The sequence below is a fragment of the Talpa occidentalis genome, unplaced genomic scaffold (genome assembly GCF_014898055.3).
Source record: "Talpa occidentalis isolate TD23 unplaced genomic scaffold, MPIMG_talOcc4v2.1 talOcc4.8, whole genome shotgun sequence".
In the NCBI taxonomy this organism is placed as follows: domain Eukaryota; kingdom Metazoa; phylum Chordata; class Mammalia; order Eulipotyphla; family Talpidae; genus Talpa; species Talpa occidentalis.
In genome coordinates, this window is record NW_023605194.1 from 29,170,368 (window position 1) to 29,187,678 (window position 17,311).

Sequence of the window (17,311 nt, forward strand, 5' to 3'; positions counted from 1 at the left end):
TTATTTTTTCAAAGAACCAGCTCTTGGTTTCATTGATCTTTTGGATTGTTTTTTTAGTTTCAATTTCATTTATTTCTGCTTTGGTTTTTATTATTTCTTTTCTTCTACTGGTTCTGGGGTTTTTTTGTTGTTCTTTTTCTAGATCTTTGAGCTTCGAGATTAGGTTGTTTCTTTGAGTTCTTTCTTGTTTTTTGATGTGAGCTTCTATTGCTATATATTTTCCTCTTATTACTGCTTTTGCTGCATCCCATACATTTAGGATATTGGTGTCCTCCTTGTCATTCAATTCAAAGAATTTTTTAATTTCTTCTTTGATCTCCTCGTTAGTCCAGTGGTCTTCCAGTAGTGTGGCTTTTAATCTCCATGAGGTAGGATAGTTCCTTGCCTTCTTTTTATGATTTATTTCTAGTTTGATGCCTTCGTGGTCAGAAAAGATGGTTGGTATGATTTCAATCTTGGTGTATCTGTTGATGTTTGTCTTGTGCCCCAGGATGTGATCGATCCTGGAGAATGATCCGTGTGCGCTTGAGAAAAATGTGTACTCCGTTTTTTTTGGGTTTAGTGTTCTATAGATGTCTGTTACGCCCAAATGCTCTAGGTCCTTATTTAGAGCTTTAGTTTCTTTACTTATTTTTTGTCTTGTTGATCTATCCATTGTTGATAGTGGTGTGTTGAAGTCTCCCACTACATATGTGTTTTCTCTGATGTCTGTTTTCAGAGAGGACAACAGTTGTCTGATATATTTTGGTGCTCTTTCGTTTGGTGAGTATATGTTAATGAGTGTTATTTCTTCTTGAAGTATTGTCCCCTTAATCATAATGTAGTGACCATTGGGGTCTCTTTTTATTTTTTTGAGTTTGAAGTCTGTTTTATCTGATATAAGTATAGCTGTTCCTGCTTTCTTTTTTGGCCCATTTGCTTGTAGGATTGTTTTCCATCCTTTGACTTTGAGCCTATTTTTATCTTTTGTAGCTAAATGTGTTTCCTGGAGACAGCAAAAGGTTGGGTTTTGTTTCTTAATCCAGGCTGCAACTCTGTGTCTTTTTATTGAAGAGTTTAGTCCATTTACATTTAGAGTTAATATTGATATGTTAGCATCTGTATTTGCCATTATGTTTGTCTTTCCTTTGATTTTATTTATTTATTCTTTTAATAACTTTTTTTTTTTTTTTGGTCTTCTTTCGTTGTTATTCGTCCCTCTGAGGTTCTGGCTTTAGGATTCCTTGTAGTATTTTTTGGAGTGGGGGTTTAGTCGCAATGAAATTCCGGAGTTTCTCTTTGTCTGGGAAGGTCCATATTCTTTCTTCATGGAGGAAAGAGAGCTTTGCGGGATAGAGTATTCTTGGTTGGCATCTGTTTTCTTGGAGTCTGTTGACTATGTCCCTCCACTCTCTCCTTGCCCGTAGTGTTTCTTCAGAGAAGTCTGATGTCAGCCTGATTGGTTTTCCTTTGAATGTTATCTGTTTCTTCCCTCTTGTCAGCTTCATTATTTTTTCCTTGTCCTGGATTCTTGGGAGCTTTACTATTATGTGTCTTGCTGTGTTTTTCCTTTCGTCGTGGAAGTTTGGTGTTCTTCTTGCTTCTTGTATATCAATTTTCAGCTCCTTCTTCTCATTTGGGAAGTTCTCTTCAATTATATCCATGAATATTTTCTCTGTTCCTACATCTCTCTCCTCTCCTTCTGGAATTCCTATAACTCTTATATTTCCTTTCCTCATGGAGTCAGATAGTTCCCGAAGTCTTTCTTCATTCTTTTTCCTTCGTACTTCTCTTTCCTTTTCTGTTTTGGTTCTTTTTATTTCTGTGTCTTCAGATTACTTATTCGTTCTTCCATTTCATCTATTCTGCTTTCATTGCTTTTCCCAGAATTCTTTAGTTCCTCCATTAATTCTTTGATCTCCTGCATTTCTCTTACTTCCCTCTTTAGGGACTCAATTTCCTTCTTCTGATCTATCACTTTTTTAATCATGGCAATTTTAAATTCTCTTGCTGTCGTTGCAATCTGGGGAGTGGTTTTCTTTTTGTGGCGTGCTTCTTTCCTGAGGAGTTTTTAGGTTGCGTGTGGTTCTTCTACTCCCTACTGTCTGTTTTCTAATTTGTCGTATGCGTTGGGACACTGTGTTGCTCGGACTGACTGACATCTTGGGTGAACTTCTCCGCTCCCCTCTGGCTCTTCCAGGAGCCATCTCTGTCTTCTGGGGGAGCTTTCTGCTGGTTTTAGGCAGTTTTTACTGAAGAAATGTCCCTGTTCTCAAATGGCGAAGCGGGATGCAGTCCCTGCGCCTCCGGTTTCAGGCACACTCTTCTGCGCACCCGGTCTGCCCCGGACGTGGGTGCCTGCTCCCTCTGTGGGCTCAGACTGCTGGTCGGAAGGGGCCTGGCGTGGAATAACTTCCCGGCTGGCCACTGGGTCCTCCAGAAACCTTCTGCCCTTTTCAAGCAGTCTTAAGAAATGTCCTGTTTTATAGGGTGTTAGTGACTTTTTTTTTTCCTGGTCACTAGGTGGCGCCAGAGATCTCTCCTATTGTCCTTGGGGGGCTGTTTTTCGCCTCCCCCCACCCCGTGGGACAGAGAACAGAGCGGGAATGGTAGGGTACACCTCAACAGCTTTGGGGTGCTGTGTCTACCTTGTGCCCCACCGTCCTGGAGAACCCACGCCCCGAATTTTCGTGCCCCGGGTCTCAGTTCAAAGCCCTCAGTTCCAGGACGCGGGCTGTAGCCCAGTTCAGTGGCGCGGGAATGGTGCCTTTTGCACAGCTCCCGTGCCTGGGCGCCTGGTTCCTGCTCACTCAGGGAGGGACCTTCACCTCAGTGAGGACCTCCGTGCGTCTCCCCGCAAGCCTAGGTCGTCTCCCCGCAAGCCTAGGTCGCAGGCGCGGGGACCTGGGCAGCCGCGATTCCGGTCTGCACTTGCTTTTCAAGCTCCCGGAGCGCGCCGCGTTTCCGCGCCAGCTTACCGGCAGCCCGGGCTGTGTGCGCGTCTCCCGGGTCTTTGTTCTTCTCTAATGGCGCCAGGAGCCGTTCGCTCACCGCTGCGGCGGATCCTGCAGGGTTCGCCTCAGCTCCCGTTCACGGGGTGTGGTGGCTGCAATAGTTCCTTTCCACTCACGGTCCCGCTTGCTGTGACGTTTGTTCTTGTGGGCCGTTTTGGTGTGTTGTTTCCTCCTCTCTGCCGGTCGGAGAGTGCCGCCTCTGTGGGCGGGGGAGGGGAGCAGGGTTCTGCGCTTCCCTCCCTTCTAGTCCTCTTTTATGGCCACTTTCTTCTTCGGGCAGTTCGCTGGCGTCACCCGTTTATCTTCCGTGTCCCACTTCTCACTGGGACCTGCCGCTTTTCCTCCCTATTAACTTTTTTTAATGGGAGATCTTACTCGCAGCGTCTCCTCGCCACCATGTTGCTCCGCCCACACCAACATACCGTTTTCAATCTCTTTACATAAGAGAAACAGTTTATAGGCACAGCCACTTGTGACACACACACCCCACAAGTGGTAAATAAGTGTCCTCAAATATTTTACTCCACATTCACAGATACAATCTATGAAGCTGTCCGCAGCCTCTGCAGCATGAGTTCGATCCCCTGCCAGCCAGGGAGATCCCCACATGGTGCAGCAGAACTCTCGTGACCCGCTCGCTGCTCCCCTCAGCAGTGTGCTTCTGTCAATCTGCCTGTTCTGTTCCCCACTCTGTCTCTGGTGAATCCTCTCACCCCCCACAACTCTGGCCTGTAACCCAGCTCTACTACTTTCTTCTATACAGGCACAGGGTCTCATAAAATTAACTCCAGCTCAGTTGTACTTAAATCACATTAACATGCCAACTTAATAGCTTTTTCTCTACCTCTGACTTTTATTAAGAGACCACATTATCCTACTAGGAGGTGTGGGAGATGGAGTAAGAGGAATAAATGATAGGTGAGGGCAGAAGCAGAAAATCCTATAGGCAGTAAATATCTCCACTTTAATAAATGGCAAGCATTCTAAACCTGCAGACCAGGCTATTGTAAAAGCCTGTCTCTATCTTCAGGCATCATTAGCACAAAGGCATATGATTCCCCAAGCATGGAGTCATCTGGGGCTTCCATTTCTCCTGGTACAGACTAACTCCAGCCTTTACACTCCCTTAGCTATCATAATTTGCCTGGAACCCATCTGTCTCTGATATACTAGCGGAGATTTAACAAAAGCTCCCAGAGTCACCTATGGCTAGAAGTAGTCACTGGAACTTGGCCCAGAGCCTTTGAGGTCCCTGAAGTGTCCACTAGGAAACCTACCACCATGAGATAATAAAGCCCACAGAGACAGGCTGACAATGCCAAGAACCAGAGGCTTCTTTTCATACTTACGCCAAACTTTCGGTGAATAATTAATACTCAAGAGAAAACATCCATAAATTAGTGAGCCAGAGTTCCAGGAGGTGATCCTCCAGAGTGGCTCCATTCTAGGTTTAGGAAGCACAGGATTCTCTCCTTGACTGTCACATTTGTCTCTGCTGTTTCTCTTGTTACCTCCACTACATGCTGTACTGTGAGAAACAACTGGTGCAGAGGACGATGTGTGAGGAACCAGACTAAGAAGGCTGAGGTCTTCTACTGAAAATCCCACCGTGTTTTCACATCACCATGTGTTTTAATATTGATAAATAATTTTCAGGGTATATTTTCTGTATGTTAGTTTTAATCCACACAATCAAAATCAACCATTCACAAGTTTAGAAGTTGAATCGGGATACAAATCTTTGCAGATAGATGCGTATGTACTGGTGCTGTAAATTCTATAGGATGGAACACATACACACACACACACACACACACACACACACCCCTTTTTCCAGTATCTTTTGCTTACACTGACTGTTGTCATTAAGTGTTGGTTAGTATGATAGAGAAAATGTTGTATCAGTATTATTCTTTCACTTTTCCTCTTCTTGATTATAAATGTATTGGAAATGCACATTTCCTCTTCTGAGTATTATTCCTTTCTATATTGGATTGTCTTTCTCATAAAAGTGACTCATATTTTAAAGCTTTTAATCCTTGTCAAGTAGAATGTAAGTATTTCAAACTATCATTTTGCACTTAATTTTATACATATATTGCCACAGAGACTTAATTTTCATGTAGTTGAAAATGTAGTTTTTTGTTTATTTTTAATAATGAACTTTGTGGTTTCTCTTGTTAAGAGGTCTGGCACAATCATGCAATGAGATAATATAAACCTATTTATTAAAGAAAATCATTCTACTCTCAAACCAAAAAAAAAAAAAAAAATTCCAAATTCTAACTTGGGCAAATTAGAAGTCACACTAGTTAACTTTTTTTATTTATAACACAATATCAATCAATAAAGAGTATCACATTAAAATTTGAAAAGAAGTATCTAAACAAACAGCTTTGGGTTTCTACTTCCTGTTTAAAATGCAATCACAATGTAGTATGTTATTGATGGCTGTTTTTGCATTCATGACTCTAGATCATGATCTAAAACTTTCCTGATCATAAAAAAGGGGGTTATGATAATCTGGAACACCAAACATAGTTTGTGGTTGAAGGAAAATGTTGATGTTGCTAAAAGTATCTTTAATTTTTGAGTTGCACAGAAGTGGACCCTTGATACATAAGAAAAATTGGGACCCGATGGTCTGCAATAAACAAGAAATTCTCTCAGTTGTCTTTCGGAAGGTAATTTTGGATGATTTTGAATAGTCAATAATCTTTCCCCAAATAACTCCTTCCTTTGGCTAACAAATCATGATGGATGTAACAAATTGCTTCATTGTAAGCTGTAAAAACTTGTTTACAAAACTCTATATGATTTAGGGTTTTAGGTTCATACACCTTCAGACTAATACTACCACACAATACCCACTAAACACCCATAATCCTCCACTATATAACATTGCACCCCCTTCCTATTTACTCCACAATCTCCACCCTTTACTTTCAAATGACACAAGACTCAAGTCAGGCGTTCAGGGTTTGATTTGGTTTAGTCTGTTGTTTTGTTTCCTTATTGTCCATATATGAGAGAAATTATTTTGTATTTATCTTTCTCCTTCTGACGTATTTTGTTTGGCATAATCCCCTGCAGTTCCAACATGTTTTATAGCTGAGTAATAATACATTATGTATGTATAATCCACATCTTCTTTATCCAATCACCAGTAATTGGGCACTTAGTATATTTTAATAACTTGGTTAATTGTAAATAGTGCTGTAATGAACACAGGAGTGCATAAATCCCTTCAAATTAGTGTTTTGGTATTCTTCAGGTAGATACCAAGTAGTGCAGTTGCTGTGTCTTATAGCATGCCTATTTTTAATATTTTAAGAAGCCTTCATAAAAAACTTTCCATAGGGGCTGTAACAGTCTACATTCCCACCAACAGTATATGAGTATACCTTCACCAAGATTTGTTTTGGGTATTCTTGATATGGGTCATTTTCACATGTGTGAGGTGATATTTTTTGGTCATTTTAATTATGTTTCTGTGATGAGCATTTTTTTTATGTGCCTGCTAGACACCTGTCTTTGGATAAGTGTCTGCATAGTTCTGCCCATTTTTAATTGAGCTGTTTGTGTATTTCTGTTGGTTTATATGAGTTATGTATTGGTCTTGGATTTTAGTCCTTGTCAGATGTAAGATGTGCAAATAATTTCCACCATTCAATAGGATATCTTCATTTTAATATTTGTTTCTTTTTCTATGCAAATGTTTTTAAGTTAGAAATTAGTACACTAAAGTGGCAAGTTTCAAAATCTGCTGTGTTCTTAATATGCAAACATAGAACTATCAAAGAAATCAACAAAACAATTTCTTATAATTGCATCAAAAAGAAATACCTGGGAATAAATTAAAAAATGGAAAGGAATTCCTTACTAATGGATTGGAAAATTAACATGCTCAAAATAACCATCTTTCCCAAAGCAATATACAGATACAATGCAATTTCTACCAAAGTTTTAATGGTATTTTTCAATAAAATAAAGCAAATATTTCTAAAATTTATATGAAACTATAAAAGACTCCAAAAAGTCAAGGCAATCCTGATCAAAAAAAAAAAAGTGGAGATATTACACACCCAGACTTCAAACTATACTGCAAAGCCATTGGAATAAAAACAGTATGGTATTGGACTAAAAATAGACTAGTGGAATAGAAAAGAAAAACAAAAAGTAATAAAAATGTGTATCCTTTTAAAACCAATTCTTGGAAGATTAAGATACTTGGAAGAATCAGTAATATAGAAGATCTACCCATTGTGTCAGGGTAGATAAAAATAGGCACCTTATTTTAGACATCCTAATCTAAAAGTTGAGAGGTAGGCAATTACACCTCAACAAAGCATCACAAGAGTCCTCACTGTCCAATTGTATTGTTAGATTTCCCTAGTAAGGACAGTCAATATTCATGTGTATTTCTCTGACAAGATAATAAGGAATGTTGAATGCATGTGTATGTTTTAGAAAAATTCATCATTAGGTGTAGGACTAAGAAACTTGGTGAATTAACCTCTTTATCCTTAATAATTTTCCCCACTTGAAGTCTGCTTTTCTTGAAATTAACATAGATATTACAACTTTCTTTTTATTTATATCACCATGCTGTATTTTCTACATTTAACCTATTTAAGACCTTATGTTAACAATTCTTTTGCCTTTTATTTGGTGTATTTGCAACATTCATATGGATAATTATTAATATAATTTGATTGTCTACATTTACTAGTTGTCTATTGGTTGAATTTGTTCTTTCCACTTTTGCTACCTTCTCTGGATTTATTTGAGCATTTAATGATTCTTGTATCTCCCTTTACACATCATTTGTACATAAAAAAATTTTAGTGACATTCCCAGTTTTCAGTATACATTTTAAATTATTCTAAAATCACGTTCAAATACCAAGAGATTTTAACATGTTTTGTACTGATAATTTATGGTAAAATAGTCTCAATTCACTCCTGTTACCAAATCATTTCACTTATATGTACTAGTACTCCCAGTATGTTATTAATTTTCTTTGTTAAACAAGTAGCTATCTTTTAGATTATTTAAGGATGAGAAAAAGGATTTTATTTTACTTTCATTCTCCAATGCTCTTCATTTCCTTATGCAAATCAAAATTTCTGACATTTTCTTTTGTATAAAGAACTTATTTCTTGTAGAGCAAGTCTACTGGCAATTCTCTCAGGTTCTCTCTGACTAAGGGAATCTTCATTTATTTCTTCACTTTTGAATGATATTTTCACTATGTAGAACTCAACATTGGTAGTTATTTTGTTTTAGTACCTTAAATATTTATTTTTTGTCATTTATTTTTTTCTTAGTTTTATATATTATTTACATCATTTTTCATTTTTGCACAATGTATGCATTTTCATCTTAGTTATATTCCCCATACAATTTCCACCCCCCCTTTTTTGACCCTAATTCCTCCTCCCCTCCTGCACCCCCATAGTGTATCTCTGGTTTATAGTTGCTTGTTGGTTTTGATTTTTACTTTATTATAATTAGTCTTTTTCCTGGTCCCTTATTTAGGTTTTCTAAATTCCTACTATGAGTGAGACCATTGGCATTTTTCTTTTTCTTTCTGGCTTTTTTTGCGAGCATGATCCCTTCCAGCTCCCTCCATGTTGCTGCAAATTGCATGAGTTTATCTTTTTTGATTGCTGAGTAATATTCCATCATGTATATGTACCATATCTTCTTGATCCAGTCATCTATTTTGGGGCATTGGGGTTTTTACCATAGCTTAGCTATTGTAAATAGTGCTGCTATAAACATACAGGTGCAGTTGCCCTTTTGAATTAATGATTCTGTGTCCTTTGAGTAAATACCTAGAAGTGGAATTCCTGGATCATATGGAAGCTCCATCTTTAGCAGGTTAAGGAATCTCCACACAGCTTTCCATAGTGATTGGACCAGTTGCACTCCTACCAGCAGTGCCAAAGAGTTCCTTTTTCTCCACATCCTCGCCAACATTTGTTGTTGCCAGTTTTTTTAAATATGTGCCATTCTCACTGGTGTGAGATGGTATCTCATGGTAGTTTTGCATTTCCCTGATCACAAGTGTTGTTGAACATTTTTTCACTTGCCTCTTGGCCATTTGCATTTCCTCTTCAGAGAAGTTTCTTTTTAGCTCTTCTGCCCATTTTTTGACTGGAATATTTTCTTTGTTTTTGTTAAGTCCCTTCAGCTCTTTGTAGAATTTTGTGATCAATCCTTTATTATTATTGTTGTGTGCAAAAATTTTCTCCCAGTCAGTGGGGTGTCTTTGTTTTGGTTACTGTTTCTTTTGCTGTGCAGAAGCTCTTTAATTTAATGTAGTCCCAGCTGTTTATCTTTGCCTTCACTATCACTGCTTCGGGTGATGAGTCTTTAAAGTCATTGCTGAGGTGTATGTCATGTAATGTTTCGCCTATATTTTCTTTTATATATTTTATGGTTTCAGATCTTATGTCTAGTTCTTTACTCCATTTTGAGTTGGTTTTTGTGCATGGTGTGAGGTAGTAGTCAAGCTTCATTCTTTTGCATGTAGCAACCCAGATTTCCCAGCACCATTTATTGAACAAACTTTCTTTGCTCCATTGCATATTCTTTGCTCCTTTGTCAAGGATTAGTTGACCGTTAATCTGTGGGTTTATTTCTGGATTTTCTATTCAGTTCCATTGGTCCATGTGGATGTTCTTGTTCCAATACCATGCAGTTTTGATTATTATGGCTTTGCAGTATAGTTTGAAGTCTCGGAGTATGATACCTCCATTCCCTACTTTTTTTTTTCAGGAGACCTTTGGCTATTCGGGGTTTTTGGTGGCTCCTTATGAATTTCATCAATATTTGTTCTATTTCTTTGAAGAATGTCATTGAAATTTTTATTGGAATAGCACTGAATCTGTAAATTGCTTTTGGTAGCATGGCCATTTTGATAATGTTAATTCTTCCAATCCATGAGCAGGGGATGTCTTTCCATTTCTTTGTGTCATCTTCTACTTTTTTATAGTTTTCTTTGTATAGGTCTTTATCTCTTTTGTTAAGTTTATTCCCCAAGTATTTGATATTTTTGTTTCAATAATAAAAGGGATGGATTTCTTGATTTCTTCTTCAGATTTATTGTTTGTGTATAGGAAGGCTACTGATTTTTGTATGTTGATTTTGTATCCTGCTACTTTACTAAACTGATTGATTAGTTTAATTAGTTTTTCTGTGGAGTTTTTGGGGTTCTCTATGTATATTATCATATCATCTGTGAATAGTGACATTTGACTTCTTCCTTCCCTATTTGGAATCCTTGTATGTCTTTCTCTTGTCTTACTGCTCTGGCTAGTACTTCCGGTATTATATTGAAAAGCAGTGGTGAGAGTGGACATCCTTGTCTTGTTCCAGATCTTAATGGAAATGCTTTCAGCTTTTCACCAATGAGAATGATATTGGCTATGGGCTTGTCATATATGGCCTTTATAATGTTGAGGTATGTTCCTTTTATCCTGAGAATTTCAAGGGCTTTTATCACAAATGGGTGTTGTACTTTGTTGAAAGCTTTCTCGGCATCTATTCATATTATCATATGGTTTTTATATTTCTTTTTGTTGATGTGTTGGTTTACACTGATTGATTTCAGATGCTGAACCATCCTTGTGTCCCTGGAATAAATCCTATTTGTTTGTGGTGAATTATCTTATGGATACATTGTTGGATTCTGATAGCTAAAATTTTATTGAGGATTTTAACATCAGTGTTCATTAGAGAGACTGGCCTATAGTTCTTTTTTTGTGTTGTCCTTGTTCAGTTTTGGTATTAGTGTAATATTGGCTTCATAGAACGTGTTTGGTATTATCCCTTCCTTCTCAATTTTTTGAAAGAGTTTATGAAAGATAGGCACTAATTCTTTTCTGAATGTTTGGTAGAATTCATTTGTAAATCCATCTGGTCCTGGGCTTTTGTTTTTGGAGAATGTTTTGATTACCATTTCAATTTCACTGCTTGTAATTGGTCTGTTTAGGTGCTCTGTTTCTTCTTTATCTAGCTTTGGGTGAATGTAGAGGTATAGGAATTTGTCCATCTCTTCTAGATTGTTGAGCTTGTTTGCATATAACTGTTGATAGTAGTTTCTGATTATTCTTTTGATTTCTTCTGTGTCTGTTGTGATTTCTCCTCTTTCATTTGTGATCCTATTTATTTGTGCTTTCTCCCATTTTTCTTTTGTGAACCTGGCTTGGGGTTTGTCTATTTTTTTTTTTTTCCAAAGAACCAACTTTTGGTTTCATTGATCTTTTGGATTGTTTTTTTTTAAGTTTCTATTTCATTATTTCTGCTTTGATATTTATTATTTCTTTTCTTCTACTGGTTTTAAGGGGGGGTTTTGTTGTTGTTCTTTTTCTAGTTAGAGATGTGAGATTAGGTTGTTTCTTTGAGTTATTTCTTGTTTCTTGATGTGAGCCTGAATTCTATATATTTTCCTCATATTGCTGCTTTTGCTGAGTTCCATACATCGGTGTCCTCCTTGTCATTTAACTCAAAGTATTTTTTAATTTCTTCTTTGATCTCCTCATTAGTCCAGTGATCTTCCAGTAGTGTGAGTTTCAATCTCCATGAGGTAGGAGGGTTCCCTGCCTTCTTTTTATGTTTTTTTTTCTAATTTGATGCCTTCATGGTCAGAGAAGAGGGTTGGTATGATTTCAGTCTTGGTGTATCTGTTGATGTTTGTCTTGTGTCCCAGCATGTGATTGATCCTGGAGAATGATCCCTGAGTGCTTGAGAAAAATGTATACTCAGATTTTTGGGGGGTTTAGTGTTCTATAGATGTCTGTTAAGCCCATGAGGTCTAGATCTTTATTTAGAGCTTTATTGTCCTTACTTACTTACTTTTTGTCTCATTGATCTATCCACTGTTGACAGTGGTGTGTTGAAGTCTCCTACTACATATGTTCTTTCTCTGATGTCTGTTTTCAGAGATGATAATAGTTGTCTGACATATTTTGGTGCACCTTCATATGGTGAGTATATGTTAATGAGTGTTATTTCTTCTTGAAGTATTGTCCCCTTGATCATAATGTAGCAACCATGTGGGTCTCTTTTTAACTTTTTGAGTTTGAAATCTGTTTTATCTGATATAAGTATATCTGTTCCTGCCTTCTTTTTTGGTCCATTTGCTCATAGGATTGTTTCCCATCCTTTTACTTTGTCTATTTTTATCTTTTGTAGTTAAATGTGTTTCCTGGAGACAGTGAAAGGTTGGGTTTTGTTTCTTAATCCAGCCTGTGACTCTGTGTCTTTTTTATTGAAGAGTTTAGTCTGTTTACATTTAGAGTTAATATTGATATGTTCGTGTCTGTATTTGCCATTTTTTTGTCTTTTCTCTGGTTTATTTATTTATTGTTTCATTCTTATTCATCCCTCTGTTGATCTGGTTTTAGGAGACCTTGTAGTATTTTTTGGAGTGGGTGTTTAGTCGTGATGAAACTCTGGAGTTTCTATTTGTCTGTGAAGGTCCTTATTCTTTCTTCATAGAGGGTGGAAAGCTTTGTGGGATAGAGTAGTCTTGGTTGGCATTTGTTGTCTTGGAGTTTGTTGGTTATGTCCCTCCACTCTCTCCTTGCCCTTAGTGTTTCTTCAGAGAAGTCTGATGTTAGCCTGATTGGTTTTCCTTTGTATGTTATCTGTTTCTTCCCTCTTGTCAGCTTCATTATTTTTACCTTGTCTTGGATTCTTGGGAGCGTTACTATAATGTGTCTTGCTGTATTTTTCCATTCATCATGGAAGTTTGGTGTTCTTCATGCTTCTTGTATGTCTATTTTCAGCTCCTTCTTCATGTTTGTGAAGTTCTCTTCAATTATTTCCTTGAATATTTTCTCTGTTCCTACATCTCTCTCCTCTCCTTCTGGGATTCCTATAACTCTTATATTTCCTTTCCTCATGGAGTCAGATAGTTCCCAAAGTCTTTCTTCACTCTTTTTCCTTTGTATTTCTCTTTCCTTTTCTGTTTTTTGTTCTTTTTATTTCTGTGTCTTCGAGAGTACTTATTCGTTCTTCCATTTCATCTATTCTGCTTTCATTGCTTTTCCCAGAGTTCTTTAGCTCCTCCATTAATCCTTTGATCTCCTGCATTTCTTTCACTTCCCTCTTTAGGGACTCAATTTCATTCTTCTGATCATTGATTATTTTTCCCTTATCATTGTTTTCCTTTATGACTTCTGTCAGTTTTTTAATCATGGCAATTTTAAATTCTTTTTCTGGAAGGCTCAGAAGTTCTTCCAGGTAACTGTTGTTGCAATCTGGTGGGTGATTTTCTTTTTGTGGTGTGTCTTTTCCCTTAGGACTTCCTTGGTTGCTTGTAGTTTTTCTTCTCCCTGTTGCTTGTTTTCTAATTTGTTCTATGCATTGGGACACTGTGTCGCTGGTACTGGCCAGCATCTTTTTGGTGTGCTCTTTCTGGGATGTTAAATACTGGTAGTCCAATTGAGTCAAATATTGTTATGCCAGAAGTCCAGTAGGGCAGTGGTACTATGAATTTGTTAATAGTCGCTGTCACAGAAAATCTCCTCCTTCTGTAATTGTTTAATTGCAGAGGTGTGTCTTGAGGTCCCACAGACTGCCCTGGAGGTGGGGTGGTTGGATCACCTGCTGGGCTCCAAATCACTGGATCCCCCTCTGGGCTCTGACTCACTGCCAGACGGGGCCTGGCTTGTGGGGGTCTTCAGCTCACCTCTGGCTGTGGGGGCAGCCCTTTCTCAGTTCCAAGCAGTCTAGGTGGTTCCGGACACAAAGATCCCTATTCTAAAATAGCGAGTCAGAGGGCACCTCCCCCTTAAATATTTAAATCCCCTCTCTCTTGCTCAATTTTGACCAGAAGTCAACTAATTCATACTTTGTTCCTCTATAGTCAGTATTTTTCTAACTTTGGGTCTTGTCCCTCCTTTCCAAAATTTTTTTTAGTATCATTTTTTCAGAGAGATTATGTGGTAAAATTTTGATCTTTACACTTTTGACAATTCATTTGTGTCCCAAGACATTGTCTATTCTTGAAAATGTTTTATATGCACTAAAAAACATGTGTGCAGGGTTCTGGTTGGAGTGTGTTTCATATGTTTGTTAACCTTATTTGGTCTGGGTCCTCAGTTAAGGCTATTGTTTCATTATTGGCCCATTGCTGTAAGTGGAATAAAACCCCCATTATTACTGTGCTACTGTCAATATCTTTTTAGTTCTATTATTGGTATCAGTAATTTTAGCCTCATAAATGATTTAGGAAGCATTCTCAAGTTTTTTGGAAGAGTTTAAGATAGGTGTTAATTTGTCGACTCACTAGTGGAACCATATGGCTTTTCTTTTGGGGAGATTGATTACTCTTTCAATATCCTTGTTTGTAATTGGTCTGTTCATATTTTCTATTTCTTCCTGATTCAGTCTCAGACGGTTGTGTCTTCCTAAGATTCGGACCTCTTCTTCCAGGTTATTCAATTTACAGACATACAGATAATCTGTAATCAGTAATCTCTTAATGAGATTTTTTCAATCTCTTCTGCCATATGGACATTTGTTTTTTCATTATATTTGTCATTTTCTACATTCATGCCTGAAATATCTCTTGTAACTTCTCTTTCATTTGTTTCTACTTATTAGATTTCTCTCCCTTCTTTCTTAGAGAGTCTAGTTAGAGGTGTATGGTATTATCTTCAGCTCCTTTACTTTCAGCCTATGTTTGTCTCTGGAGCTTAGATGAGAGTCTGAGAGACAACTTATAGTTGCTTTTAAAGCATCCAACCACTATTCCTTTTGACTGGTGAGTCCACTCCATTTAGGGTAATTACTGAATATGCAGGCATTTATTGCCATTTATTTTTTAGTTGTTTTTGTCACTTGTCACAATTCTTCTGTTGCTATTCTCTTGCCTTTTTTTTTTTTATCATTGCAGCAATGATGGTTTGGTATAAGTCAGTTTGCATTTAGAAATTTAGGTGTTTTGTCAGCTTCCTGTACATCCGTGGTTCTTTCCTTCAGTGTGGGACGTTCTCAGCTATTATTTCAATGAGCTCTCTGCTATTCTTGCTTCACCTTCTGAGATACCCATTGTCGTTATGTTCCTTCTTCTAAAGAAGTCTGATATTTCTCACAGGGTTTCCTCATTTCCCCTAAATGTTATTTCTCTTTCCTATTGCATTTCTATAATTTTATCTTCAATTTCATGACTTCTTCCTCTGGAAAATCAAATTGCTTACTGTGCTTTCCATGGTAGTCTTCATTTCGCTCATTGTATTCTTCATACTACCACCTCTGTCTGGAACTTTTTTTTTTAATACATTTTACTCTTTTTTTTTTTTTAAGATTTATTTATTTATTTATTTATTTATTTATACAAGCACTGGGTACAGTCAGAAGCGCGAGAGGGTGAGAGAATTCACCAGAGCCAGAGGGGAGAGCAGAGCAGGCAGACTGATGAAGTACACTGCTGAGGGGAGCAGCGGGTGGCAGGAGAGGTCTGTGCGCTTGTGGGACCCTCGCCGGGTGGCTGGGGATCAAATCAGTGCTGCAGAGGCTGCGGGCAGCTTCGCAACCCAGCGCTCAACCGCTGCGCCACCGGGGAGGCCCTGTCTGGAACTTTTTATAGCTTCAGTCTCTGGGTGAACAAATGCTGCACCTGCATTTTCTTTCTTATTTCATTAATGTCAGAATGTATTTTAGGTACTTATGTTATAGTAGTTATTTTAAATTCAGTGTTCATTAGACTCCATTTCTGGGTCAAAATTGATTTCTGAATATCATACTCATTCCGTAATAGCGTTTAATTTGGCATCTGTATCTTATTTTTCCAGCAGATGGCACTACAGCTATAGCTTTGTTCTGTTTTTGTTAGCACATGGAGAGAGGGCAATATGAAGGTCATTTATTTCAGTCGCCATGTCATGGGTTTGGGTCAACCCAGGTCCAGATCCCTTGATCTACTTTCTCCCTCTGTGACCCACCAGGACCCAACCTGACCACAAGCCCCTCGCTCCCAGATGCTGGAAGGGCTGCAAATTTCTGCAAGAAGTAGAGGCTTAGTTCTTATTTCAGACTTCATCAGATCTCTAAGAGTGGGGAGGTGACTCAGACTGCCAAACTCCAAATGTAAAATTTGGGGAATTCAATATTTGGTGGAAGCACCCAGTTTTAGCAGGAACCCTAAATCTTCATCTCCTCTGTGGAGCTCACTGGAGATACAGGTGCACCAAACATTTTGGTCCTCCCCCTACTTGTTCCACCAATTAGCTCAACAACACCTCCAACCTCTTTCTCCCAATTTTGCAGATCTCTTTGGCCACCAATGTTCAAAAAATGCAGGTATGTGTGTCCATCAGTTATCTCTTAGTGATAAACCACTGTGAGTTGTATAAGAAATACAGCTGATTTCTAGTTGTATTCTGAAGGGAGGATTTCCTGTGGCTGTTTATTATGGATTCCATTTTCATATTCCTGTTTGTTCCAAGGTTACTAAGCGCCGCCAAAAATAAGATTCTTGGGGCCTCCATGGTGGTGCAAGGGGTTAAGTACTGCACTGTGAAGCAATCCGCAGCCTGTGCAGCATGAGATCAATCTCCAGCCAGCCAGAGAGCACCCCACATGGCAAGCAGACCTCGTCTGTCTCACCCACTACTCCCCTCAGCAGTGTGTTTCAGTCAGTCTGCCTGTTCTGCTTCGAACTCTGTCTCTGGTGAATCCTCTCACCCTCCCGCACATCTGGCCTGTACCCCGGTTCTTGTATAAATAAATTATCTTAAAGAAATGTATCATAAAGCGAAATACATACTTCTCTAATGACATACAAATGGTAAATAAATACAGAAAAAAGTGTTTATCACTTATTGTCAGGTGACTGCAAATCAAAACTATGAGATACCACCTCACGTGTGTAAAAATGACCCATATAATTGATGTGTTTCTCAGATATCCATGCTGCTTCATGTATTAATGCTTTATCTTTCATAATGCTTTGTATTAGTCCACTATAGATATATACCATCCTTCTATTAGAGGACATTTGTATTCTTTCAGTTCAAAGCTACTATGAATGTTCTTAAATCTTTTTGAAGACATACAATTCATTTACCTTGAGTATATACCTTTGAATAAAAATACTGAACTAATCATAGGGCAAGTCTTAAAACTTTATGAGGTTGCAAAACTATTTCCAAAATTAATTTTAGGCTCTCAGCAGCAATGCATGAGATTTCAAAGTGTGCTGTAGTCTCACCAATATAATACAACTACCATATGATCCCTCAATTCCACTTCTAGGCATATATCCAAATAAATGGCGGGGGGAAGTAAATGAAATATAT